The 25,974-nt window shown below is 35.9% G+C and overlaps 2 long non-coding RNA genes and 1 other non-coding gene across 4 annotated transcripts; 2 read left to right on the top strand and 1 right to left on the bottom strand.

The window, feature by feature from the left end:
* Window positions 1–2,902: 2,902 nt before the first annotated feature.
* On the bottom strand, window positions 2,903–3,571 carry LOC132612595 (uncharacterized). Its single transcript, XR_009571900.1, has 2 exons — window positions 3,473–3,571; window positions 2,903–3,288 (listed from the first exon to the last, which is right to left on the bottom strand). It is a non-coding gene; the product is annotated as an uncharacterized LOC132612595 (long non-coding RNA).
* A 5,490-nt stretch (window positions 3,572–9,061) lies between these two features.
* On the top strand, window positions 9,062–16,282 carry LOC132616039 (uncharacterized). Of its 2 annotated transcripts, none has more exons than XR_009572944.1 (3): window positions 9,062–9,125; window positions 14,018–14,137; window positions 15,743–16,282. It is a non-coding gene; the product is annotated as an uncharacterized LOC132616039 (long non-coding RNA). The 2 variants fall into 2 exon arrangements; XR_009572945.1 differs by having other exon boundaries at window positions 15,724–16,282.
* Window positions 16,283–16,690: 408 nt separating this feature from the next.
* Window positions 16,691–16,762, top strand: TRNAT-CGU (transfer RNA threonine (anticodon CGU)). Its single transcript has one exon. It is a non-coding gene; the product is annotated as a tRNA-Thr (tRNA).
* Window positions 16,763–25,974: the final 9,212 nt, after the last annotated feature.

Here is a 25,974-nt window from a genome sequence, read left to right as displayed (position 1 = left end):
GGTTATACAATCCTTAAGAATAGTTAAGATAGTAATACTTTCTATTTTTGGCAAAGGTGAGTGATCTTAAATAACAAAAGATAAGTTAATTTATTGATATAAAAGAATGAAAATGACTTTGTTCGCCCACATACATATATATACTACTCCCTCGGTTCCAATTTATGTGATATTATTTGACTAAGTACGGAGTTTAAGAAAGAAAGTAAGACTTTCGAAACTTATAGTCTAAAACAAGCCATAAATGTTTGTTTGGTTGTAAATCATTTCATCAAAGGTAAAATGAGAAGTTTCAAGTTAAATTATTTCTAAATATAGAAATGTATCATTCTTTTTGAGACAGACTGAACAAAAAAGGGTATTACATAAATTGGGACAAAGGGAGAAATAAAAAAAACCTTCCGCGCCCCCAACCTAACCTTTCATACAAACGGGTGTAATCCTTCATAGTAGATCATTGTGCTCTTTCTGAAAAGCTACATAACTTAAACTATCAAATCCCAGTTACGGATTTATATTTTAACCCTCGCTATAGAAACCGAGAAACTGCTCTAGAGCCTACATAGTAGGAAAACGAAGACAAAAATATTTGTGAATATTCATAAGCGAAGGGATAAAACAATGCACAATTTAATTAATCGAATGCTTAATGTGCTTAGCTTATATATAAATCAAAATCAATAAATGCGGGACCAAAAATTTCTTTATTTTCTTCTCATTTTCCTATGACACCCTACTGCATTCAGGAGCATAATGGTGTTGTTCTTGGAATAGAAATTAATAAGTTCACGAGCCAAAGGTTTTATTCCGAACTCAACTATCACTTTAATTACAAGCTAGCAAACTACTTTCATGTGAATGCCCAACTACTTAATTAAGAAAGAACTAATAGCATTATTGATTGGAAATAGTTTTTTAGAGGCTAATAATGTGTGTGAATATTTGAAAACGGACTTCACTTCTTAAACAGTCACGGAACTATTGGGAATAAGTGAAAAAAATATACTTTTCTTTCTTTCTCTATCTATTTGACTCAAAAGGTCTCTCTCTCTTTTTTTTTTTTTAATCATAAAAGTGACTCATCTTTTGTTATTTCATTCAAAAGGTTAGTACTCAAGCGGAAAGTGATATATCCGATCACTTTTTTAATGACATGATACTTGATTTTTAACCCCCAAAAAAAAAGAGAAAAGAAAAACAGTAAACCCAGCCCATTTAAACCAAAAACTTCCTATCTAACCTAATACCCGAAACGTAAAATCTCTTTATATGCTAAATGAATTCCCAAAAATTCTTTTATATGCATGCTAAACAAGTTCATTTATCTGTCAAAAAATGATAAATGCTTGGGCATAACGGGTAAAAGAGAGTTTTAAAGCATCATCTGAGATGGTTTAAGACTACAGTCAGACCTCTCTATAACGGCATCCGCATATAACAGCACCTCTCTATAACAGCTAAGATTTTTTGGAATCGATCTTTTATGTTATATTTTACTTCTCTATAATAACATTTTACTTACAACGGCAACAACCAACTTTATGACAGTACGCTCTTTGTAAAATTACCCCTATATAACAACTATCTATTTTTTCAAGTAATATAGTAGTTAATTATCTTTACAAAAAATAGAATTTATATGTTCATATCTTAGAGATTTAAATTTTAAATAATTTGTTGTTTTTTACAACATTAAAAACAAAAAGCATAGGTTTTGTACATGTTTTTTTGCCTATAACAGCTACATATTATTTTAATGGCAAATGTTGTTATAGGTGTATAACAGCAACTCTCCATAACAGTTAAAATATTTCGGACTCAACGACGCTATTATAGAGGGGTTTGACTATATTAAGAAATATAAATAAACGATACATTACAATACGAATGTGCCAAATGTTGGTTTTGTGACCTAGTTGTGGGCCGTGCAGGATATTTCCTGTTAGCAGTAAAATTCGGATATGAAACATAGCCATATATATTTAATCGCCCAAAAAACCAATTACACACTAAGTTTGTAATTTTGGACCTTTTTAAGCATTTGTTTAACATATAAAGGGATTTTACTTGGGTATTGAGTCGGATATGAGATTTTTGGTTAACGTAAGTTGAGTTCAATGTTCTTTTATTGACTTAAGAATCAGGTATCATGTCATTCAGAAGTATTTGAATGTATCACTTTCCTGCTTAAGTGACCTTTTGAGTGAAATAGCAAAATGTAAGTGATTTTTCTTAGTATATAAAAGAAAGAAAAATGTTCTTTTGAGTCAAATAGTAAAAGATGGGTGACTTATGACATAAAAGGAAAAAAGAAAATCACATATTTTTAATAAATCAAGGAAAGTTTAAACAATAAACTCTTTCAAAATGTAGCCTCGAAGTTGTAGAAAAACGTTTTGTTTCTGAAATAATTTATGAACTGAACTTTTTCTCAGATCATCACAACGAGTATAAGTCAGTTAGCCTTAGGCTTATAATTGACATAAATCCCATGTCTCTTACTGATATCACCATGTCACAGTTCAAGATCTTGAACCTTTCGCTTGGACACACCATTTACAACCTTACTGCTATGTTTTTGTACTAAGAAATTTCATATACTCCCTCCGTCTCAACTTAGTATTTTAAGATTAAAATTTATATATTTGAAAACTACATGAAAAATACTATAATTTGCAATTTTCTCATATCAATTTGGTGAACAAATACATCTTAAAATGTTTGTAAAAAATCGTACAGTTTGAATCTCGAGAAACGAAAAGTGTCACTAAAATTGGGACAGAGGGAGTAGCTCTCGAAGTGTGATTTCACATATGTTCTGGAAAAAAAAAACTCCTACTATATTTGGTAAACGGAAATCTCATATTTCGTTAATAAATATGAGTCTTAGTTGATATATATATATATATAAATGTTTTTTCCCCTTCATAATATTGAAGAATACATGGCGCATCATACAATAATAAGTAAAAAGCTATAGCCCGACTAGCAGAATCCATTATTATTTCTTGAGAGAGACATTCACTTGACTTTCTCCAGTATTTATAATATTGAAAGATATATGGCATATCATTATTCAACGTCCCACTGCACAACTACGCAGTGCTCCCTTACCCTGACATTTACAACAAATCCAACAACCTTTACAATCACTTTTGGTAGAACAAGATTTACCGCAAGTCATAAAACCATCAATTTGTGGGAGCAATCTCCTCTTAAGTCCTGAAAGTTTTTGATCAACATCAGCGGTAGCTAACACTTGTGTCTTCGAGAAATTTGACATATGAACTGAAACATTTCACCATAATAATTATCACAAATCACATTAAGAATGAAAACCTCGCGCACAAAAATACATGCTTAATTCATGCATATGTCTGAAGTATATATGTTCATATTTAGGTACATATATAATCACGAGCACAAAATTATAGAATTGCAATATATAGATAAATGAGATAGAGATACTAACTAGTGGCCGCCATAACAAGTATAGCAAAAACAAAACCAAGCTTGTGCAACACCATACTTGAAGTAATTAATATTTCACTACAAGATTATTTGTGTGAATATCTCATAACTTTCCAAGCATCATCATATATCTACACTTATGACACACTTCTTGCGATGACCTCTTTTTCAGGATTCCTTTTAGGATTAGCTCTCCCCTTTCTTACGTACACACCATCTCCATTTTCTCAATTGCATAGTTAGATGATTGACATATGTCTTATTTTTAGTTTTAAGGCTTAGATTGAATTAACTTAACAAACATGTTAACTATAATCACTACTAAAAAAACAGTGAAATTCGACCAAAATTTTCGACCACAAGCGGTCGAAAAAGGCCAATTTTGGACCAAAATTTCCACCACAAGGCATGGTCGCAAACAGGTAGGGTGAAATTTTTTTCGACCTCACGTGGTCGAAAATTTTCGACCTCACGCGGTCGAAATAAGTTTTCTACCTAAATTACGAAAATAAATTTTTCGACCACGTGAGGTCGAAAAAGTTATTTTTATTTAAATATTAATAAAAAATTTCGACCGCACACGGCAGAAAATATTATTTTTATACAAATATTCTGAAAATAATAAAAAAATATTTTCAGAATTTCGACCGCATGAGGTTGAAATTTAGCAATATTGTTGCCAGATTTCGACCTCATGAGGTCGAAATTCAAAATGTTGCCCAGATTTTCGACCTCGTGCGGTCGAAATTTTAATTTTTGAGTACAATTTCGACCTTATGAGGTCGAAAATTATCAATATCTGGGTGAATTTTCGACCTCATGAGGTCGAAAATCTAGAAAAAAAATTCCAACATTCAGCTGCTTTTACAGCAGCCCACCTGCCAATCACACTCATCAACCAAATCAACAATGCAATTCATCAACACGTCCAATTCATCAAAGTACTTCTACAATCATAAACTTCACATTCTAAAATCAAATTCAACCTCAAGTTTCAATTTAAAGTACTTCTAAATATCCTTAAAACTTCATTCAAACACTTGAACATCGTAAAGTTAAACAACTATAAACTACTTTCTATATTCAAACACTTAAACATCGTAAAGTTAAAACATCCATAAACTACTTCCTACAATCAAATTCACCTTCAAAAGTACATCTAATTCGAATTAAAACTATCATTAAAAAAAAATACATATCCAAGAAAACATAGCAATATTACAATCCAAAAGTCAACGTTGGGTGTTACAGACATGATCCGATTCCTCCCCATTATCCTCATCAACAAGAGCATGAACTACGTCTTCTTGTGACATAGCAATATTTTCATATTGATCTTTTCAAACAGGGTGCAAACACATCCTACATTGTAAAGTTAGATCAATTTATCGAAATGCAAAACATGTTATCAACACAATTCATAAAATACCTAAACTTGTTTTGAACAGTTTCTTCTTTAGCTTGTGTTGCTGCTGCTTCTTCTTTAGCTGGTGCCCCTGCTGGTTCTTCCATGAAAATTAATTAATTAATTATGTATGGTATCAATTTCCTAAGTCATATATGCAACTTTTGATGATACCCAACAGTCAATACTATTACTAATGATTCCAAAGATTCATTAGTAGTGGAGGACATGTGCTTGAATTAAACTCAAAACTGAAGAATTTTAAGAGAATCTTTAAGAATTGAATATTCTATTCCTACTAACTAATAAAAGAATGTACTGATTGAGAAAGGTACATATATAGAATATAGAGATCCTTAAGTATCCAATGTTATTGTAGAGATCCGAAAAAGAGAAAAGAAACGTCCTTTAATTAACAAATACAGCTGAAAAGTGTAACAAAAGCATAATCAGAAAATCAGCATAATGAATCAAAATAGTACTCCTACTACTCCCAAATTAATTAAATAAAAGAAAAAGAGTGAAGAAAATAATAGCAAAATTAATAATCTTGCCTTTCATTCTTTGTATACGCCTCTTGATTTCGTGAGCACAAGCCTCACAATGCATGTGAACTTTCAGAACCACTGTAATCACCTGGGGCTGCAAAAACAAACATACAACATCAATAAACAAAAAACCCAAGACACAATGAGAGACCTATATTTGTATTACAAACAAGAAAAAAGATGTTTTACTAAAAAACATTCTGATATGAATACCTTAAGCCCAATGCTCTATGGATTTCCTGCTTTATACTTAGCCACTGGTGTCTCTAGGAGCCGGAAATTCGTTAAACTACTAACAAATTCAATCTAAAGCAAATCTAACAAATTGATCCGCTAGCTATAAGGACACTGGAGTTGAAAGTTCCTACCCTTCCAACAAACAAGCACCAAATCTACCAACATAGGAGGATCACAACAAACAATTTTTAACACAAGAATAGCCATAAGGTCCCTAACCTTTTGTCTTTTAATAGTTAACCACAAGCTTTCATAGTTACACCTTCCGAGAAAAGAGTAACTAAAATTGAAAAAGAGGGAGAACATGAGAGAAAAGGAAAAACTACACTGATAAAAGTAGAAAGAGAAGACATTGATCAGGACCCACAATTTTGCAAGCTCATATTTAAACGTGGATGACTAGACTTCAATAAATTTGTAAGCAATAACTTCCATTAATTTCGTCATTCCTTTTCAGTTTTTCTTTTCCATCCAACAAAAATGAGATAGACTAAATCCAGTTTAATAATCTGAACCACCTCTTCACCTTACATTGTAACTGGAGAATAGGCACAAACGTCATGGTAGTTTGACAAAAATCTAGGAAGTGCATAGCTAGTACACTTGATGAGTATTGACTCAAAAGGTTCAAGTTGTGGACTTTACTTGCTTGGAGGTAGCATAGCTCTGCTGCATCTGCGAGGCAACTATATTGCAACACCAACCAACAAATTTAAACACCAAAAAGCATAGTGAAAGCAATCCTAGAACTGCTTATCAGTAAGCAAACAAGCAACAACTATTATGCCTCAGTCTCAGACAAGTTGGAGACAACTATTTGAATCCTCATTAACCATATTCCTCATTTAAATTCATCTCAAGTCAACATTATACATAATAACAATAAAAATGAAATGTACTAGAAGTTCTCTTCATTTCCTACTGGCATAAGTATCTCTAATAGGACTAAAAGACTCTTAGAAAGAGTAGGACCTAAAGTAAACGTATTAACACGACTAAGATATATTCAATACTAACCATAAGCATTTCTATGCTTGCTTAGTGGAGGAAATATTAATTCTTTCAGACACCATACTGTCGGTTAAAAAAGAGTAGAAGAGATCTAATATCCATCAAGTTTCAAATCACAAGCAAACTGACCCACATAGATTTCTATACAAAAAAAAAAAGAGATTAATAAACTACTTGAAACTGCAAGACATTAGTGGAGGGATAATTATATTGCAGAAACCCACAGAAACATACTAAAAACAATGTCAAAGCAAGACTCAACTCTAAACTCAACGCTTGAAGCATTATCCTTAAAAACACCACCAACAGCCATATGAAAGTACACCACATACTGCTTTGCAGAACACTGATAAAGACCACAAATTAATTCTCATGGTTATTTTGCCTGTAGCTGTCCAATTAAACAACATAATCAGTGTTAACTTACTACTTATTTCTTTCATACTAGTGATGATATTTAAGATGAGATCTGTAAATTCAAAATTGAACATGATTAGTGAAGATTAATATCGACCCCAACTTGTTTGGTATCGAACGTTGTTCTTGTAGGGAGAATAAATAAACATGAAATCAAACCACTTGCATACACTTGCAATTCCACCTCTTCCAATTTATTCACCTTGCTGAAGTTGAAAATAACGTACACTATCATGGTACAGAAAAGAATTTTTTTCTTTAAACTTGTAAATGAGAAGGTTTAAATTGTACCCAAAAAGAGGACCAAGACTCCAAGAGGCATGCATTACATGGCCATTTTCCAATATTTCCAGGATATATTATTCGTTGCAAAAATATAAAGATGAACAGGATACTTAGCTTACACAGACTTCCTTAACTTTTCCTTTTTGTTCAATCTATAGGCCAACATACAGGAAATGAGGAAAATAAAGGAACAGAGAAAAAGGTTCTAAAAAGATATCATCAAGAGCTTTAGATTCCATAACTCACCATGTTTTCAGTAATAGCATTTCTGAGGCAAATTTTAGTGGATCAACAGAAGGTAAACTAATAATGGGTAGACGGAAAAGATAACAACCTTCTTAAGCACTTGCTGCTCCAATGGAGAAAATGCAATAGCCTGAGAATTGGATCTAGTTTCCTCACAACTTACAGATGTATCACTAAGCTCCCCAGCTACATCACTAGTCAACTTGCTTCTGTGGTTCCCCCTCTAAAAAGGTTGAAGGACCAAGAAATTAGAACTACCACACATATCATAAAAGATGCAAAAAATAAACAATTAAAGAAGGTAACTGGCGGACAGCAAGGGCGGCAACGGAGGACAGGCAGTGGTGGGGATGGGGCGTCGGCGGCGGGGAGGGGTGTGGTGGGGATGGGGCGTCGGCGGCGGGGTAGGGGTGTGGTGGGGGTGGGAGTTTGGGATAAAATTAGGTTTTGGTATTTTTGGTGAGAATTGCACGATTGATGTGGGGGAGTACATTAAATTTTTCAAATTTATTATTTTGACCGCGTGCGGTCGAAATAATTAAGTCAGATTTGACCAAATTTGACTTAATTTTCGACCGCATGCAGTCGAAATATGTTTTTTTTTTAGTTAATTGTTTTATTTATATAATTAAATTTTTTAAAATGTTTTTTTCATTTATTATTTGTACAAAAATAAGTTTCAACCTCATGCGGTGGAAATTTTATTTTCCGTTTAAATATCGACCACATGAGGTCGAAATAAAAAAAAAAAAAAATCTGAAAATTTCGACCTCATGTGGTCGGTTTGTTTTTCGACCAAAAAGTGAAGTCGAAATTATTTGGTCAAAAAACCCTATTTTTTTAGTAGTGAGTTAAGGCTTTTATTTGGGAAATCATATACAACACCCCAGAAGCCTTATCCTAGAAAACTTATACATTAAATTAAAAAAACCTTGCCTAATTTTTTTTTTGTCTGCCTTAATCTCTACATACATGAACGAAAATTTGTTTGTGAAAATTGGTGTCCCAAATTCTTGTTTGTTACTGGCAGAAGAATTAAAATGTAGATTCTAATTAATCAATTCCAATCTATATGATTCAACCACATCAAGTTTAAATTCGATTTGAGTTCAAATAGTATATTGTTACTCTAATTCTTGTCTTTTCTATTTTTCGGCACCGAAAATTTGTGTTTTACATATGCGTCAGTAAATTACTAGTATTACTTTACTGAATAAGAAGAAGAATAATAATAATATAGAAATGACACTTGTGGTGTACGAACACTGCAGTTGATTATTGTACAAAATGTTGTGTAAATTGTACTAAAAAACTTTGGCCTATTTTATTGGTGAATAAACACATGGATTCCACTTCTCTTTTAGGTAAACCACGTGTAGCTATCAACAGTATTTGGGCCTTATAACTGTCTCTGTAATTATCTAGACTAGATCACTTCTTCGCTACTTCTTCCTTACTCTGCAATTTTCCTTCGCCACTGCTTCAAAGTGCTATCTCTCTGTTTGGTTTGTTTTTCCAACTTTCCTATTACTTGTTGATCTTTCAGTGTTGAATTTATATGTTTTCTGAGTTGTTTCTCTCTATTCGTCTCTCTTTCGAAGAGTGGAATATTTTCTTTTGATGGTCTTCGATAGTGTAGATTAGAATCCATGCATTTGTTCGTTTTTTGCTGATCGATTTGTAAATTAAAGCAGAGAAGAAGCCAGGTTTGACATTCAAATAGATGTTCCGTCAGTCATGATTTTCCTCGCAATCTCTGTATCCGTGGTCTGAGTTATTGGAAAACACCAGTTTCCATTCTTTAATTATATATGCTTCATTTATTCTAATTTAATGTGAGTTAATTTTATTTCTCTTGCAATTTCACGAAGAATTGTATCTTTGATAAAATGATGATCTTCCTTAGGAAGTTTCTATCAGCAATATATTGTGCTTATACTCTGTAATTTTAATTTAGGCTTTGTACATGAATTGCGTATGTTTTCTGAATACTGTATCACGAATTTCACGTGTTCCCAGTATGTACCTTGCGCAGATTAAATCAATACTCCTAGTATCGTTGCTGGTTTTCAGAATAGGCAGCACGATATATAGCTAATTTAAGCTCTCTCATTATTCAAAATTTATTTTTCTTTTTGCCTTATGTAACGCTATCACGACCTAATTTCACGGCACGACCTAATTTCACTAAGCCGTGCGGGCACCTGCCTTTCCCACTTCAATAGGAGAAACCTTAACTCAACATTCACAAATAATAGAAAATAGTGAAAGAAGTAAAATAGCGAAAGCGTCACAAATATAATATAAATAAGAAAATGCGGAAGTAAATAAAATTCGCCCCAGTATCTGGTCTGGTCATACAAGAGCATCTAATTAAATACTACAAGTCTGAATCATAATAATGCATAAGTAGTCTCAAAGTTCATGTCTTAGAATAGAAATAAAGACGTAATGATAGAAAGAGTCATCGGGCAGCGAACGTCCTCTTGCTCACCCTGAATGACTCGAATCAGCCATCCTCGAATATCAATCACGAGGAGTAGAAGTCCATCTCACCTAGTACTCTGCATTCATAAAAGAATGCAACAAGTGCAGGTCAGTACAAACAACAAGTACTAGTAGGTATCATAGACCGATTAAGAATAGCTAACGTATATAAAGACAACAAAACGAGATAAATACATAAACTAACAAGTACGAGTCAACACGAATATATATCCACAGAACAAGTCATCTCCTATGTTATAGCATCTAAACCCAATTGTGCCAAGTCTCAGCATAATCAATTCAAACCAGTACATCACAATAGTATCACAACAAGTTATCACCTATGTTATAGCATCTAAGGCCAACTGTGTCAAGTCTCAGTATATCACAATGGTATCACAATAAATCACAGGAAGCCAAATGATACAATGCAATGCAATAATGTATGAAGTGTGAATGCAATGCATATGCACCGTACACATGTACTCTGATGATGGAACATCACATCTCGACAGCACAACCCATGGAGGATCGGCGAAGTCCATGTACTCTCACGATTCCGGCAACAACCTCGGCAATCGCTACCAGCACTCATACCTCGATTCCTGGATAAACATCGAACATCGGTCCTCACGTCACTCTCATCCAACTGAGCCCAGCTCATAACAGTGTTTCCTTGTATATCATCAATGTATCAATAGTATATCATGAGAATGCGTGCAATGTATGAGTTCAATGTCAATAATCAAATCAATCTCAACAGTACCACACATGGCACACAAGTAATATCAATAGTAAGGCTACACAATAAGCCATAATGGAATCACAGTTCTCAACAGTACCTCCCAGGGCACACAACTAATATCAATAGTAAGGCTACACAATAAGCCACAATGGAGTCACAGTTCTCACCAGTACCTCCTAGGGCACACAAGTAATATCAATAATAAGGCTACACAATAAGCCACAATGGAATCACTATACTCATATTAATATCAATCAAGTAAAGTACCGCAGTATCATAGCCATGATATATCTCTAATCACCAATATCCGATGTCTAAATGTGGCAACGAGCCAATAAGTAAATAGAAAAAGATAAGTCAACAACGCAACGGGGTGGCTAGTAAGTCAACAACGCAACGGGGTGGCTAGCCCCCAAATCACACAACAAGGCCCAATCTAAAACAATATTCAACCCAACTTCATACCCGAAGGTTTACATGCATTCTCCGACAATATCATCTAAACATATGCTTCGCTAATCGAAGTCTCACCATAAGGTAAACCATAACCTACCTAGAAGGCCGAACAACAAAGTCTCCAATAATCAAACCTTAGTCTTACCTTTCCCTTGAGCCTCGAGATAATGAAAGTCTAAATAAATCCGAATCATGGAATTAGAATCAAGAAGGACATCATTCAAACCCTACTTCTATTCAAGACTTAAATTCAAAACCTATGGAATAGGATTTATGAACAAGAAAGGTGAAATTAGGAATCTAAAGATCTCAACATGAAATTAAAGCTCTAGGTGATCAGTTCCCATTAATATCAAGCTAGAAGAACCAACAATTTACTCAAATTCGGATTTTAGGCAAAACCCCCAAATTTGGGTATAAACCCTAACTCCTAATTCAACAATTAGACCTTAATCAAGAAGTAAACATGTTACTATAGCTTATATTCATTAATTCCATGCTAAATAAAGCTAACCCAACAACTAATTTCAGATTTATAGCCAAGAAACCCATTAAAACCCACTATTAATACTCAACTTATTGATGAACTTAGCATGAACCGTGAATTTCTATGGTAATTTAATAATCAAGGAATGAAGTATAAGGTCCGGGAAACTCACCACAAAGCTTAGCCTGTTCAAGGACTCCTCTCCAATAGCCTTTAGACGAAATAGGGAAATGTTTAGAGACTTAAGGGTTTTTATCACTTAAACCATTCAGCTACTCCCCGTCATGCGCTTCAGCGCTTAGCTTGACCGCTTTGGCGCTTAGGGTACTGCTTCGGTGGTCCCTTGCAAATGGTCTAGACCGCTTCGGCTGTCGGTCCCACGGAAGCGGACACCCGTAGACCAGAAAACTGTCCAAGTTTCATGAACTTCATCTGAAGTCCCGACTAACACTCGATACCGTCTGCTAACAAATCAAATATGAAATTATATATAAAAACGCGCTACGAACGCACTCCTGGCCTCAGAATTTCCATCGAGGATCTCGTTGACAGAGTCAACCCCCAATACCTCAAAACTAACCTTCCAACCCAAGTCCCAAAATGCACTCAAGTGCATTGGGAACTGAACCAAATATGCACACAAGTTCTTACAGACCGTCCGGACCTCTCGGAATCGACGGATTCCCGAAAAAGGTCTGTTTACTCAAAAGTCAACTTTGAGTCTCATTTTTTGCTTTTAAGCCAAATTTTCCCAAAACTTACCCAAATCAACTCAGATGACCTCGAGAAGTGTGCCAACATTCTTCGCGGGTCAAATATAAGCTAATAAGGGTCGGAAATGCAATAACGACCAAATGGGTTGTTACAAAAGCTTTGAATAGTGATTGAACTTATGAGTCCACCGAAACAGTCTAAGTGACCTGGTCCCTGAACTGTTTTCACACATAAAGACATAAAGTAAATAAGGCAAGATATTTACGTGTTAAACTCCTCACTCAAGGGATTAAAAATCATGACCTACCCCAGTAGGATTTCCACCTTCACTAAACTGAGCAATGTTTCAGATTATAAGCTTTTGCAACCTAGGAATTAGACCACTAATCCCTCCCCTTACAATAACTCTATTGTAAGCACACTCTTGACTAACTCTAGTCAAGCACCAAACTGATTCAACTAACTCTAGCTGAGCCTTAACACCACTATGACTAACTATAGCCAAGTGTTTACAACAAAAGCTTGATAAAAACAAAACACCTACAAAGAAGTGTAGGTTTACAATGTAGAGACCACAAAGACAAAGACTAGACAACTCTAGGACTCAAAACATCTTCAGTTTTTGGGATCTGGTCCTTGAACTTGTCTTATCTTTGTTCTTGAAAGCACCAAGAGAATTGTGGCGGCTGCACTTGTGTAAATCAGGATTTCTAGGTTTTCAAGTGATGGGTTAAACAATGCCAACATGTTATTTAAATAGGAACTCAAATGAGAGCATGTGAGGATCATGTGAGGGCCATGTAACCTGGATAGAGACGTTACACTGGTTTTGATCACTACTTCTGTGGTACTTTATTCATGGTGTACCAGGAGGAGATAACTAAAGTCCAAAGCCTAGTTCAGAGCATAGTCCCATTCTATTGTATACTTGGTATTGTTTCCTCGACAATACTAAAATTGTTCTTTACACACATTTGGATGATCCACTACTTTGTGAAGTCAACTACTATCCCTTGCGTACAAAAATGTACCTTAATGCATAGCTGCCATGGTGGATGTCTCTTGTGGTCATGCTAGCTAGCTTCAACTTGGTCTACAGGAAGCTATACATTCGAGAATAGACATTAGAGATGATGGACAAGGAAGCATGTCGGTGTTGCCTTATCTTCGAACGTGGTATCTTCAGTATGTCTCTAGAAGAAATGTTGGCTCAGAAGGGCCACCACTTGGTACTGGTAGGGCACTTACATTAGATTCCATTATGCTTAGGGTCCTTAATACGGAAATTGAAAGGGTCGATGGGGGGCTTATATGGGTAGGATCCTTTCATGGTAGTTGATTTAACTTCTATACTGGTGTTCTCTACTTCAAACTCATTACCTTCTCCAAGATCATGTGATCTATGGAAGTTCTCAAATCCGTAGTGATTCGTGTAAACTTCTTAATGCCTTTATGGAGCATTGATATCAACAAATTTTTAACTTATTTGAATTTCAATACCATGGCAGAATCTGTAAAATTCAATTCAGATAACGCCTGAAGGCAACTCTACTGCTATTGGTGACAGTGTACTGTCCTAAAAAATCTGCTGATGTTTCTGGGAAATAGAACTGAAGGACAAAAATAAGGTACACATCTCATGATTCCGTGATATACTGTGGAATTTTACAATTTTTCTGCTGCACTGCAATAATTTTTACTGTAAAAACTAAGTCATTCTTTCCGTAGAAACCGATAGCTCATAATCCATGAATAAGTGGCAAATTTTCTTTCAGTATTTAGCAAGTACAGTTCATACGAACAAATAAGTATTGTTTAACTGCTATGCTTTTGGTTCTATATTTGTAGTATAGTACTAAGTTTGGAATTCTTAGTGAGCCCCATTAAGCCAAGCTGTACATATTTCTAAGAAAAGAGCTTGCAGAACTGATTCAGACAAAAGAGAGCTACTTCATTTTTTGTTTATTTTTATTAGTGGGTTGCTATAGGATATAACCAATCCTTGAAAAACTAAGGAAAACAACACTGTTACTTGAAGTACAGTGGTTAAAAAGAAAGATACATAAATAAGGATATAGATCGTTCTCTCTCTCAAATTTGAGTTGTGAAAATTGCGTGGAGCAGAAGGTTTGGATTTCCTAAATATACCTGGATTTGAAGAGAGTGGTTAGTCAGCCACGTCCTCTTCAATTTCTTGGTATATTGTTCCTGAGGAAACAACTATCGAAAGACAACCTCATAGGTTAAGGAAAGAACTTTATCAAACAAATGAATTTGGTTGATCTTAAAGGTACTATGCTAATTCTTACTTCGAGCTCGCAAGTTAGTAGTTTTTACTGTGAAAGTTGTCTTACCTCTCAGGTGCCGTATATTTTATATTTTGAAAATGGAAAAGGCAGAACTAACTGCTTAATTGCTGATATAAGTTTTAGGAGTGATACTCTTATGCTGCACAGACTACAACAACACACACTCTCAAGTAAAACTTCTGCATTGTGACTCATTTGTCCTCCTAAGAGATTTTTATTTTCTTTCATCATTCTACTTTATGTATAATTTCAAGATGATGCTTATGGATTAACTGTACTATGAACGTTCACTTTTTAATTTTTAAACATTACACACACACACCTAAGGATTAAAGAATAAGGAGCATTTTTGGATAAATCGATTAGCAAAAGGCATCCTATAACATCATAGTAAGCTTAACAACTAATTAATTCATTTAGCGATATCAAATTCCAGTTGCAACTTTAGTGACAAGGTAGAAAATGGTACTCCCTCCGGATCAAAAAAGTGTTCACTTAGCCTTTTTTTCTTGGGTAAAAAAAAGTGTCCACTTATCAAATCAAGAAAGAATTAATCTTTTTTTTCTTTTTCATATTTGCCTCTATTAAGTGTTATATGATCAAATCCCAATAATTATTTAATTAGGGGTAGTTTAGTCAAATTACCTATTTTTGTTTAGGAGTAGTATTTTCTTAAGATGTGTACAAATGGCTAAGTGGACTCTTGTTTTGATCCGGAGGAGTATCATTTTAAAACAGAAAAGGATTTCCCTTGCTAAGAATGAAAAGATTTACAAGAGACGTTGATCTAAAATTTGTGTCAGTTCATGATTCTCTGCATTCAACAACGTTTAGATGATTTTGCACTTTGCAGCTTAAAGTGGCCAAATAGTAATTACATGCTGAATTGTTTTTATCCGTCATAGATGGTTTCCTTTTTTATAGCCCACAGAACGAAATTCTATAGACATGGATGTCACTGGCTTCGTTCTATAAATGGGAGATGAGGCATTGATTTATTCAACACCAGCTTAAATTTGATCGAGAAAGAGGATGAAGAAAGTAAACAAGTTTACCAAGGTTCTTGTATGATGATTAAAGCTATATTCTGGAGTGAAGTTCCAAGCTGAAGAGCCAATGTGGGAAGCGTAGAAGGCCATGGAAGTTTATGTAAAAGTGATCCAGTTGCAACTGCTTTGATTCAAATTCAAGAGGAATAATGCAGTGTGAAAAGAAACTATATGTTCTTGAAACTCTATAAACGTAGAACATATTATCTGCCCTTTCTTTTATATGGTAGAATAAAGTAGAACATATTATCTGCCCTTCCTATTTTTGTTTAGGTAAGGACAGATATGTCTACGCTGTATAATTTTTCGGCGAAGGGTGTTTGGTTGAACACCCTTGCCGGGCTGTGGCTCCGCCACTGTAGGTGAAACACTAATAGTTGAGTGTCTTCCATTATAAAACATAGAAAATGAAAAAAATCACCTAAAATGGTTGGCTGACTTTGTAAGTAAAATACCAATAATTGAGCGTCTTCTGTTATAAAACATAGAAAAGTTACTTTCTAAGAAAATTATCATTAATTGAGTGATCATATAATAAACTCCAATTTATGATATGAATTAGAGTTTGTGTGTATAAAGTTCCAAATTAGCAACAATTAAAATTGAAAATTCACAAAGTCAAGAACTAATGACACCTGTCTAGGAAAAGCTTTTTCGAAAAATAAATAAAAAATAATTCCAAGACAAGTTCAGTTAATCATGTTGTAAATGGCTGAAATGCCACAGAATTTACCATTATGAACACCGATTTTCCAAGATGGAGTTAGCAATTGGTAAATTAAATACTATTATATATATACATATTAAACAAATCTGTTGTTGTGCCTCCATAGCATAGTGGTATTGCGTTCGCTTCGTAAGCGAAAGGTCGCGAGTTCGATCCTCGCTGGGGGCTTTGTTTTGTGTATTGTGGCTTTGTTTTGTGTATTGTGTGTATATCTCTCGTATATTTTTCTTTTGTTGAAAATTGAAATGGAGTTAATCTCCTTGCAAACATATACTCGTTCCAATTTATATGACACTTTTTCATTTTTAGTCAGTTCAAAAAAGAATAACACATTTTTATATTTAGTAACAATTTAACTTTAAAATACCATTTATCATTAATGGAATGATTTAAAATTACATAAATATTTAGACCACAAGTTTCAAAAGTCTTCCTTTTTTCTTTATAAACTCCGTATCAAGTCAAACACCTTCATATAAATTGGAATGAGGGAGCACATACTTTTAACAAAATAACACAAGAAAGAGGAGACATTTGTCCCATTTTAACAGGATGATCTCTATAGCTAGCAATGTTGTATCTTATCGGGCCAATATATATTGGGTCTCACAAGGATAATTTACTCCCTCTGTTTCAATTTGTTTGTCTAGTTTTAATTGGCACGGAGTTTAAATAGTAAAAGAAAAAAGTCTTTTGAATCTTGTGGTCTTAAATTAAAGATATATAGAATGTGTCAAAATGCTCTTTAATCTTTTGATCATAAACATGTCATGTAGAAAGTTGGAACTAAATAATTTCCAAAAAGGAAAGAGATAATTTTTTAAGCGAATTGAAACGGAAAGTATCACAGACAAATTGAAACAGAGAAAGTATTAATTATAGGGTCGTAGGGAAAAGTGGTGAGCTCCACTATAAAGTGGGGAATGAAAATCACTACAGATACCGTTTTAAACACATGTTGACCTCTAAGCTCCAATCAACTTATGTTGCATGGATCCTTCATTCTTTGGCTAGACTATCTCCACCAGTGACATACACAGAATTTTTGCTAAGAGGTGTCGACATTTAAAGAAGTAAACAGATAAAAAAATTAGAGGGACGAATGAATGTTAGAGTTTTAAGTTTAACTTGGCTAATTCAGTTCAAACTTGGGTTTCAAGTAATTTAATGTCAAAGACAATTATGCAAAAGTTAACCGTAGGTTGATCGGTGTATTTGATCCTTAGGGCCTAGGGGTAAGATTTTGGGGGTTCGAGTACTAAGAAGCATGCTATATTTTAACAATTACAAAAAGTTTTTTTTTTTTTTTTTTAAAAGAAGAAGCTATAATTCGCTGCGAACAGATTCAAACTCTAGGTCATCGCTACACTAGAGACATGCCTAACCAATAGGCCATGGAGCATTTTGTGGTAGGCAGTGTCACTTTAGAATAAATGTAATGATATTCTGTTTTTCAGACTAGTATATATATACACAAATACTAATTAAAAGTTGCGACGAAGCAGTGTCGGACAACACCCCTTACTATAAGGTGTGTCCGCCCCTGATCTCCACTTCTCAATGCTTTCTCAAAAATTATAAGCAGGTGTTTCACCATAAGATTTGGGATCCCAAAATTTGAAATTGGTGTTTGTTTATGAAATCTGTACAAAATCTCAATTTCACATCATGATTTCAAATTTCAAACTTTTCAAAAAATAGGATTTCAAATTTCAAGTTGTGGTTTCAAATTTTTTTAAATGTAAACTTGACCAATAAGTTTATATTTTGTAGAAAAAAACCCACCCATCATTTTAAATTTTAGAAAAAAGACTCATACTCGACATGAAAAATTTATTCTTACTGTGTGGAATGATTATATTAAAGAATAACTAGTTATTACTATCGTTGGTTCTTTGGACTAGTGGATCTTTGTAAAATTTTGTGTATTTGAAAGTTTGTAATAATATGCACTGGCAAGCATTTATCTATAAAAGGAACATGGAAATATGCGATTTATTAGTGCCGCACCTTAGGATATTTCGATACCTCGTTTTTAAACTATGGTCTGCTCATTTGATAAGATTGTATAAGAGTTGAGAAAGTTGTGATAGTTTTCACAAATTGTGGGTTTTCATGTTTATAAGAAAATACAACTTATGAAATTCAAATTACATGTCCAAATAGAATTATACCTTTCCTCTTAACATAGCCAATCATTGAGGGAACTGGTGAGTGGGTAACTAGTTGAGCTTGATCAAGCCCAACAACAAGCGATTTCTTTCAAAGTGTTCCCTACACAGTGTCTTGGTGAAGATGTCTGCTACCTAGTCCTCTGTTTTGCAGAACTTCATAACAATTTAGCACAACAGCAAGCAGCAGCCACATACTCAGCCTCAATAGTGGAGAGAGCCACAGAGTTTTGTTTATTTGTACCCCATGAGATCAAGCATGACCTCAGAAAATGTGCCATTCCAGATGTGCTCTTCCTATCCACTAAGTACCCAGCATAATCAGCATCAGCATATCCAATCAAGTCAAAATTGTCTCCTGAAGGATAAAAGAGGACCAGGTCTGGAGTTCTTTTGAGATACCTCAAAATTCTTTTTGCAGCCTTCAAATGAGATTCCTTTGAGCTTGATTGGAACCTTGCACACAACCCAACATTAAAGACAATGTCAGGTCTACTAGCAGTTAGGTACAATAAAGACCCAATGATACCCCTAGACATGGTTTCATTGACAGGAGAACCAGGTTCGTCCATGTCTAACCGAGTAGCAGTGTCTATAGGTATATCAATCGTCTTAGCATTTTCCATTTCAAATCTTTTCAGCAGGTCTTTGATGTACTTTTGTTGACTGATCATGGTGCCTTTTGAGGTTTGCTTCACCTGCAGCCCAATGAAGAAATTTAGCTCACCTATCATGCTCATCTCATATTCACTTCCCATGAGATTTGCAACTTCTTCACAGAGGGAGTCATTAGTGGCACCAAAAATGATATCATCAAGATAAACTTTCACAATCAACAGGTTTCTCCCTTTTTTTTCCAGAAATAAGGTGTTATTAATTTTTCCTCTTGTAAAGCCATTTTTAAGAGGAAACCTTGATAATCTCTCATACCATGCCAGAGGAGTTTGCTTCAAACCATATAGAGCCTCGTCAAGCTTGAACACAATGATCACGATACTCATGACTTTCAAAACCAGGAGGTTGTTTGACAAAGACTTCCTCCTTTAGATATCCATTAAGGAAGGAATTTTTTATATCCATTTAGAACATTTTGAATTTCATATGAGATGCAAAAGCAATAGGAATCTTGATTGCTTCCATTCTTGCAACAGGAGCAAAGTCTCATCATAGTCTATTCCCTCTTCTTGAGCTATTACCTTGTTCCTTGTAGTGTTTTCCAATTCATCAAGATTATTTCAGAACACCTACTGATGTGCCGCGGAATGTGGCACATTCGACGCCTTTTTACTATGAATTTTGGTTGTTTTCAAGTAAGTCTGGTTCTTGTTAATATGTTTTGTTGTGTTTTAGGAAAACAATGGCCCAAAAGCAAAAAGCAAAGAACAAAAGAAAAATTGGCCAGAAATGAAGAATCGACGTTCCGTCGATCAGCCGACGAACCGTCGATAAGCTCGATTTTCCAGTGATGACAAAGTTGAAGACGACAAAGGACGGAAGCATTGACAAAGCGTCGAACTGATCGACGATTCATCGTTTGTGTCGTCAAATATCTCAACAAGAGGAGAAAAAGACGGAATACTCGACGGAGCGTCGAACTGGTCGACGTCACCGTCGAATGGAACACATTGCTGAAGGTACAAAGGACGGAGAAATCGACGGATCGTCGAACGATTTACGGTCCGTCGATCTTGCTATCAGGGGCAATTTTGTCAGTTGCTGCTGTGCGTTTTTGGAGCCTATTTAAAGAACATTTTAGGTTTTTCTTTGCAGCCAGATTTTATTGTAAAGACTTAAAAAGTTCCATTGGTGGGTGAGCATTGAATACTCCCCTTTTGGAGCTTAGTGAAGACAACAAGATTCCATGTTTCCATTATCTTTATTACACTTTGTAAGCTTTATGTCTCATTTATTGCTTACTACTTTTGAGACCATAATGTGTGAGTAGTTTCTTTAATCAAACTTGTGGACCCAAATGATGGGTGCTATGTAATGGGTATCTAGCATTGTATTTATATATAATGGGTTGTGATGTGTTTTATTATTTCTTGTATTCATTGTTCTATAAGTAGTTGCAAAGACTTGTTCATGCACAAACCCTAGTTTATTTGGAAAGATGAACTAGGGTGTGATTTGAAATAATATAATAAGGACTCGAGGCGCTAACCCTCGTTTAATGAACTCGCTTAGGGATAAGATGAGTTCTACTTGGCATATTTAATCAACCTTATTTTTAACTTTTCTGCATTTGGGAAAATCATGAAAAGAAATACTTTCTAACTATTGAAAAATATTAGAAAGTGTATTAGAGATTAAGTGCATACATAACCTCGACCCATTAGAAATATATCACATTGACACCCATAGCATAACATCTAATCATCACGGGTACACAACTTTGGTTCTCCAAATCCAAACAAATTCCAAACACTTCAAAATAGCAAATACAAACCAAATCTCTTTTCAAAATAATCGGAATAGGATTAAAGCCTTTAAAGACTAGTATCGCATACAATTAGTAACCTTTTCTCTCCAAATTCCCTGTGGGATTCGACCCCAACCTTTTTTGGGTTACTATATTTGACAACGTTCGCTTTACACCATTAATAGGTGTAATTTGAGCGTATCAAAATTTGGCGCCGTTGCCGGGGAATACAGTTTTGAAATTATTGATTGTTGTGTACTCTTCTTTAATTTTTTTTTTATTCCCTCACACCTTGTATGCTGTTGTGGTGAACCAGGTGAGCATGACAGGAAGACAGAATCGGAATCCAGGAAACCAAGGTGGACTCCAAGTGAACCCACCTGCACCAGAAGAGGATGAGGATGAGAATATATTTTCAGAATTCATCAATGAAGCTGATTATGCTTCTGCAGTGGTTCCTCCTAGAACTGGGAATGCTACATTCAAAATTGATAGTTCTATCTATCAGCTGCTGAAACTTGAAGGTTATTTCTGAAATTCTTCGGAGGATTGTCCACTTTGACATTTGAAGAACTTCTTGCATGTGTGTACTCAACAATCCCAAGGTGTTGTTTCTGCTGATGCACTTCGATTACGGGTCTTTAAATATTTCTTGGCTGGCCAAGCAAGGGAATGGTATGAAAAGCTCCCCAGCAATTCTATTCATACTTGGAGCGAGTTAGCCCATACATTTTTGAAGAAGTGGTTCCTACCAAGCAAAAAGGCTGAGCTTCGGGATAAGATCTTTGAGTTCAAACAACTTCTGGGGGAACAATTATATTCAGCACGGGAGCGTTTCAAGTACTATCTAGCTCAGTCTCCAACTCATGGGTTTCCGGATGCTATTCTAACCGAGAAGTTCTACAAGGGGTTAGATACAATGAATCAAATTGCTGTCAACACTGCAGCTGGGGGATGCTTCGTGGACAAATCATTTATCAACATCACCAGGTTGCTCGATAAGCTCACCATCCACAATCAAGCGTGGCACTCAAATGATAGTGAAATCTTGTCATATGGTAGTCCCTCTGCTACCGCGGTGGCCAAAGAAAATCATGAGCGAGATCATGCTTTTGCTCAATTGCAAACCACCGTGGATTTGTTGCCAAAGAGGCTTACGGAGAAAGAAGCTAAAAGTGTTAATGTTGTCGAAGAGATACCATCTCATGCTCCCGGGATGTACCAAGTCTCGGAAGAAGCTTATCTAGAGGGGAAGCCACAACGTGAGGATGCTAATTATATCGATCACCCTCAAGGGGGTTATAAAGAAATGGAGACCCCAACAACAAAGCAATCAATATGGCCGAAATGAATATGGTGGTTCGGACAGGAGGGATTACAACAACAACAATTATGGTAATCGGAATTCCAATACCTATGTTCCACCAAAGGGCCGTACGTCTAACTCTCAAAATTGGCGAGAAGGTCCTTCCAATGATCAAGGGACTTCTCGAATAGAATCTATGCTTGAACAGATATTGGACAACTAGCATAAGAGTGACAAGAAGATGGAAAATTTGACCGAAGTGGTAGGCTCTCACACCGCTTCGATTCATAAACTTGAGTCACAAATACGAGATCTTTATCGTGAGCAACATCCACCACAAAGAGGGAGCCTTCCTAGCGACACAATTCCGAACCCAAAGGGTAGTGGAGGCGATCACATTGCCTCATGCAAATCTATTTCTACTAGAAGTGGAAAGATCTTTAATGCGGTAAATCAGAGAGTGGTTGAACCTATCATTGTCGAGCCGATTGTTGATGAGGTTATTGAAGAAGAAGTTGAATAAGAAATGGAGGCACCAATTGAAGTGCCTATTCTTGTTGAGAAAGAAAAGGAAGCACACCCTATTGTTCTCAAGGGTAACAAGGAGCCAAGTGTTGAAGAAGCTACCGGTGGTAGCACCCTAAAGAGAAAGGTCACGGGAGAAATTAAACCCTTGACCCAAACATATAAATCTCATCCCCCGTTCCCACAAAGATTGATGAAAAGAACGGAGGATGCCAAGTGCCAACACTTCTACGACCAATTGAAAGGGTTGTCAATGAATATCCCATTTCTTGATGCATTCCAAGAAAAGCCGGGATTTGCTAAATACTTGAAAGATTTGCTGACTAAGAAATGACCAATCAAGCATGATACGGTGGGAGTCACCCACCGTGTGAGCGCTATTATTTTGTCATCAAAGGTTGAGAAGAAGGGAGATCCCGGGGCTTTCACGATTCCTTGCACCATCGGTCGTCATGATTTTGCTCGTGCTTTATGTGATAATGGGGCTAGTATTAATTTGATGCCACTAGCCATATATAAGCAAGCCGTTTTGGGAACACCTAGACCAACGAGCATGCGTCTCCAAATGGCCGATAGAACCATCAAAAGACCGGTAGGGGTTGTTGATGACATCCTTGTTAAAGTGAGGGAATTCTTATTACCGGAAGATTTTGTCATCCTTGATTGTGCGGTTGACAAAGAAGTCCTAATTATCGTGGGAAGGCCATTTCTTGCCACCAGGAAAGCTCTATTGGACTCAGAAAAGAATGAAATAAAATTTCGGGTCAATGATGAAGAGGTAACTTTCCAAGCTAGCAAGGGGTTAAAATTGCCAAGTGCTTATGAGAGCATTTCGGTCATTGATTATTTTGATTTGGTAGACGAAGCGGTGGATCATAAGTTAGAGGAGGAGCACTTTGACGAAACACTTTCGGCTATTTTGGTGAACTTCAAGGCAGATGACATGAAGGGGTATATTGAAACAGTTAATTCTCTCATTGGCCGGGGTTCGTACTCTTATGAACCGAAGAAATTATCTCTTGATCTTGATAAAAGAACCACTCCTCCGACTAAGCCTTTGATTATTGAGCCTCCAAAACTTGAGCTCAAGCTACTTCCCTCTCATTTGAAGTATGCTTTTCTTGGCCCAGATAATAGTTTACCGGTTATTCTCTCATCTTTGTTAAATGAGGAACAAACTCAAAAGGTGCTTGAAATGTTGCGGGCTTATCGAAGATCTATTGGGTGGATTATTGCGGATATTAGGGGAATTCCCTCCGGTATTTGTGAACATAGAATCGAACTAGAGGAGGATAGTTCATCAAGTGTAGAGAATGAAAGGTGGCTAAACCCTCCTATGAAAGAAGTGGTCAAGAAAGAGATAATCAAACGGTTAGATGCGGGTATTGTATACCCAATTGCAAATAGACCATGGGTTAGTCTGGTGCAATGTGCGCCAAAGAAGGGGGGCATCACTGTTGTCCCTAACTCCGAGAATGAGTTGATTCTGTCACGACCCAACCCCGTAGGCCGTGACTGGTGCCCGAGCTGGGCACCCGTACTTACCTGTTTACCAACCAACATAGTCATATCTCATTCTTGTTTAACATATAACAATTAACACAGATTTTTTTCTTTTTCCGAAACAGCCGCATATATCATACACATCAGACCAAAGCATAAATACATACAAGCCGTTGAGGCTGTCGGAGCAAACCGCATACGTAACCGGACAACAACGACCCACGACCCACATATATGTCTACAGGCCTCTAACAGACATAACATAATCATATGACGGGACAGGGCCCCGCCGTACCCCTGAATATACACATACATGTACATGGCAGAAAGGTATGTACCAAAAGATGGGCTCCGGGACAAGGGAACACTCCGGAATAGTAGAACAGGTAACCTAGACCGCCGAATCTCTTACACGAGCGTCTGTACCTGCGGGCATGAAACGCAGCCCCCCGAAGAAAGGGGGTCAGTACTGAATATGTACTGAGTATGCAAGGCATAAAATACGGAAAATAGAAACGTAACCGAAACAACGGTGCAAGAAAGTAAGTGCAATAGTCAGAATACCAAGATACTTATTTTCCGTACGTACATCATACTTACCGGTGCCATAGGTTGGAAAAGTACCAAAAACGAATAAATCATCTAGAGTGCCGCAGTGATTACTTCCCAAATACAGATCCTACGTGCTGGCGTCATATGTCTCCATATACATATTCGTATAACCAATCCATATATATACATATCATATACTGCCGTGGAGCGTACGGCCCGATCCATACATACATACCATATTGCCGTGGAACGTACGGCCCGGTCCATAATATAGAGTACACTGCCGAGGTACGTTCGGCCCGATCCGTAATATAACATATACCGCCGTGGAACGTACGGCCCGATCCATATAAACATATACTGCCGTGGAACGTACGACCCGATCCATAATACCACATACACTGCCGAGGAATGTTCGGCCCGGTCCATAAATAATATAACATATTGCTGCGGAACGTGCAGCCCGGTCCATACATATCATATACATACCGTCATATCATCTCATATCATATCTTATCATATCATATCATATCATATCTTCAAACGTGCTATCATACTTACAGACTCCTTTTAGAACATTTTCCATGAAGGTTAGGGACATTAAGACTTACCGAATTCTTTTAGAAACACAATTCTCTTACTTAAATCAAATATTTATCCGAATACTCGTACCAGACCATTTATGTCAGATTACACACCCATATCAGAATATTCATATTAGAACATTTATAACAAGATACTTACATCAAATACTCATATTGAAATACTCGTATCAAAATGCTCATATTAGGATAATTATATCAAAGTGGGAAACACTTATATCAAATCACTTATCGGATTGTTTATATCGATATACTCAAATCAGTATATTCGTATCGGAGTTTCTAGATACTTATCTCGG

This window comes from Lycium barbarum, chromosome 10 (assembly GCF_019175385.1).
Source record: "Lycium barbarum isolate Lr01 chromosome 10, ASM1917538v2, whole genome shotgun sequence".
Taxonomy (NCBI): Eukaryota; Viridiplantae; Streptophyta; class Magnoliopsida; order Solanales; family Solanaceae; genus Lycium; species Lycium barbarum.
This window is presented reverse-complemented; position numbering and strand designations above follow the sequence as displayed.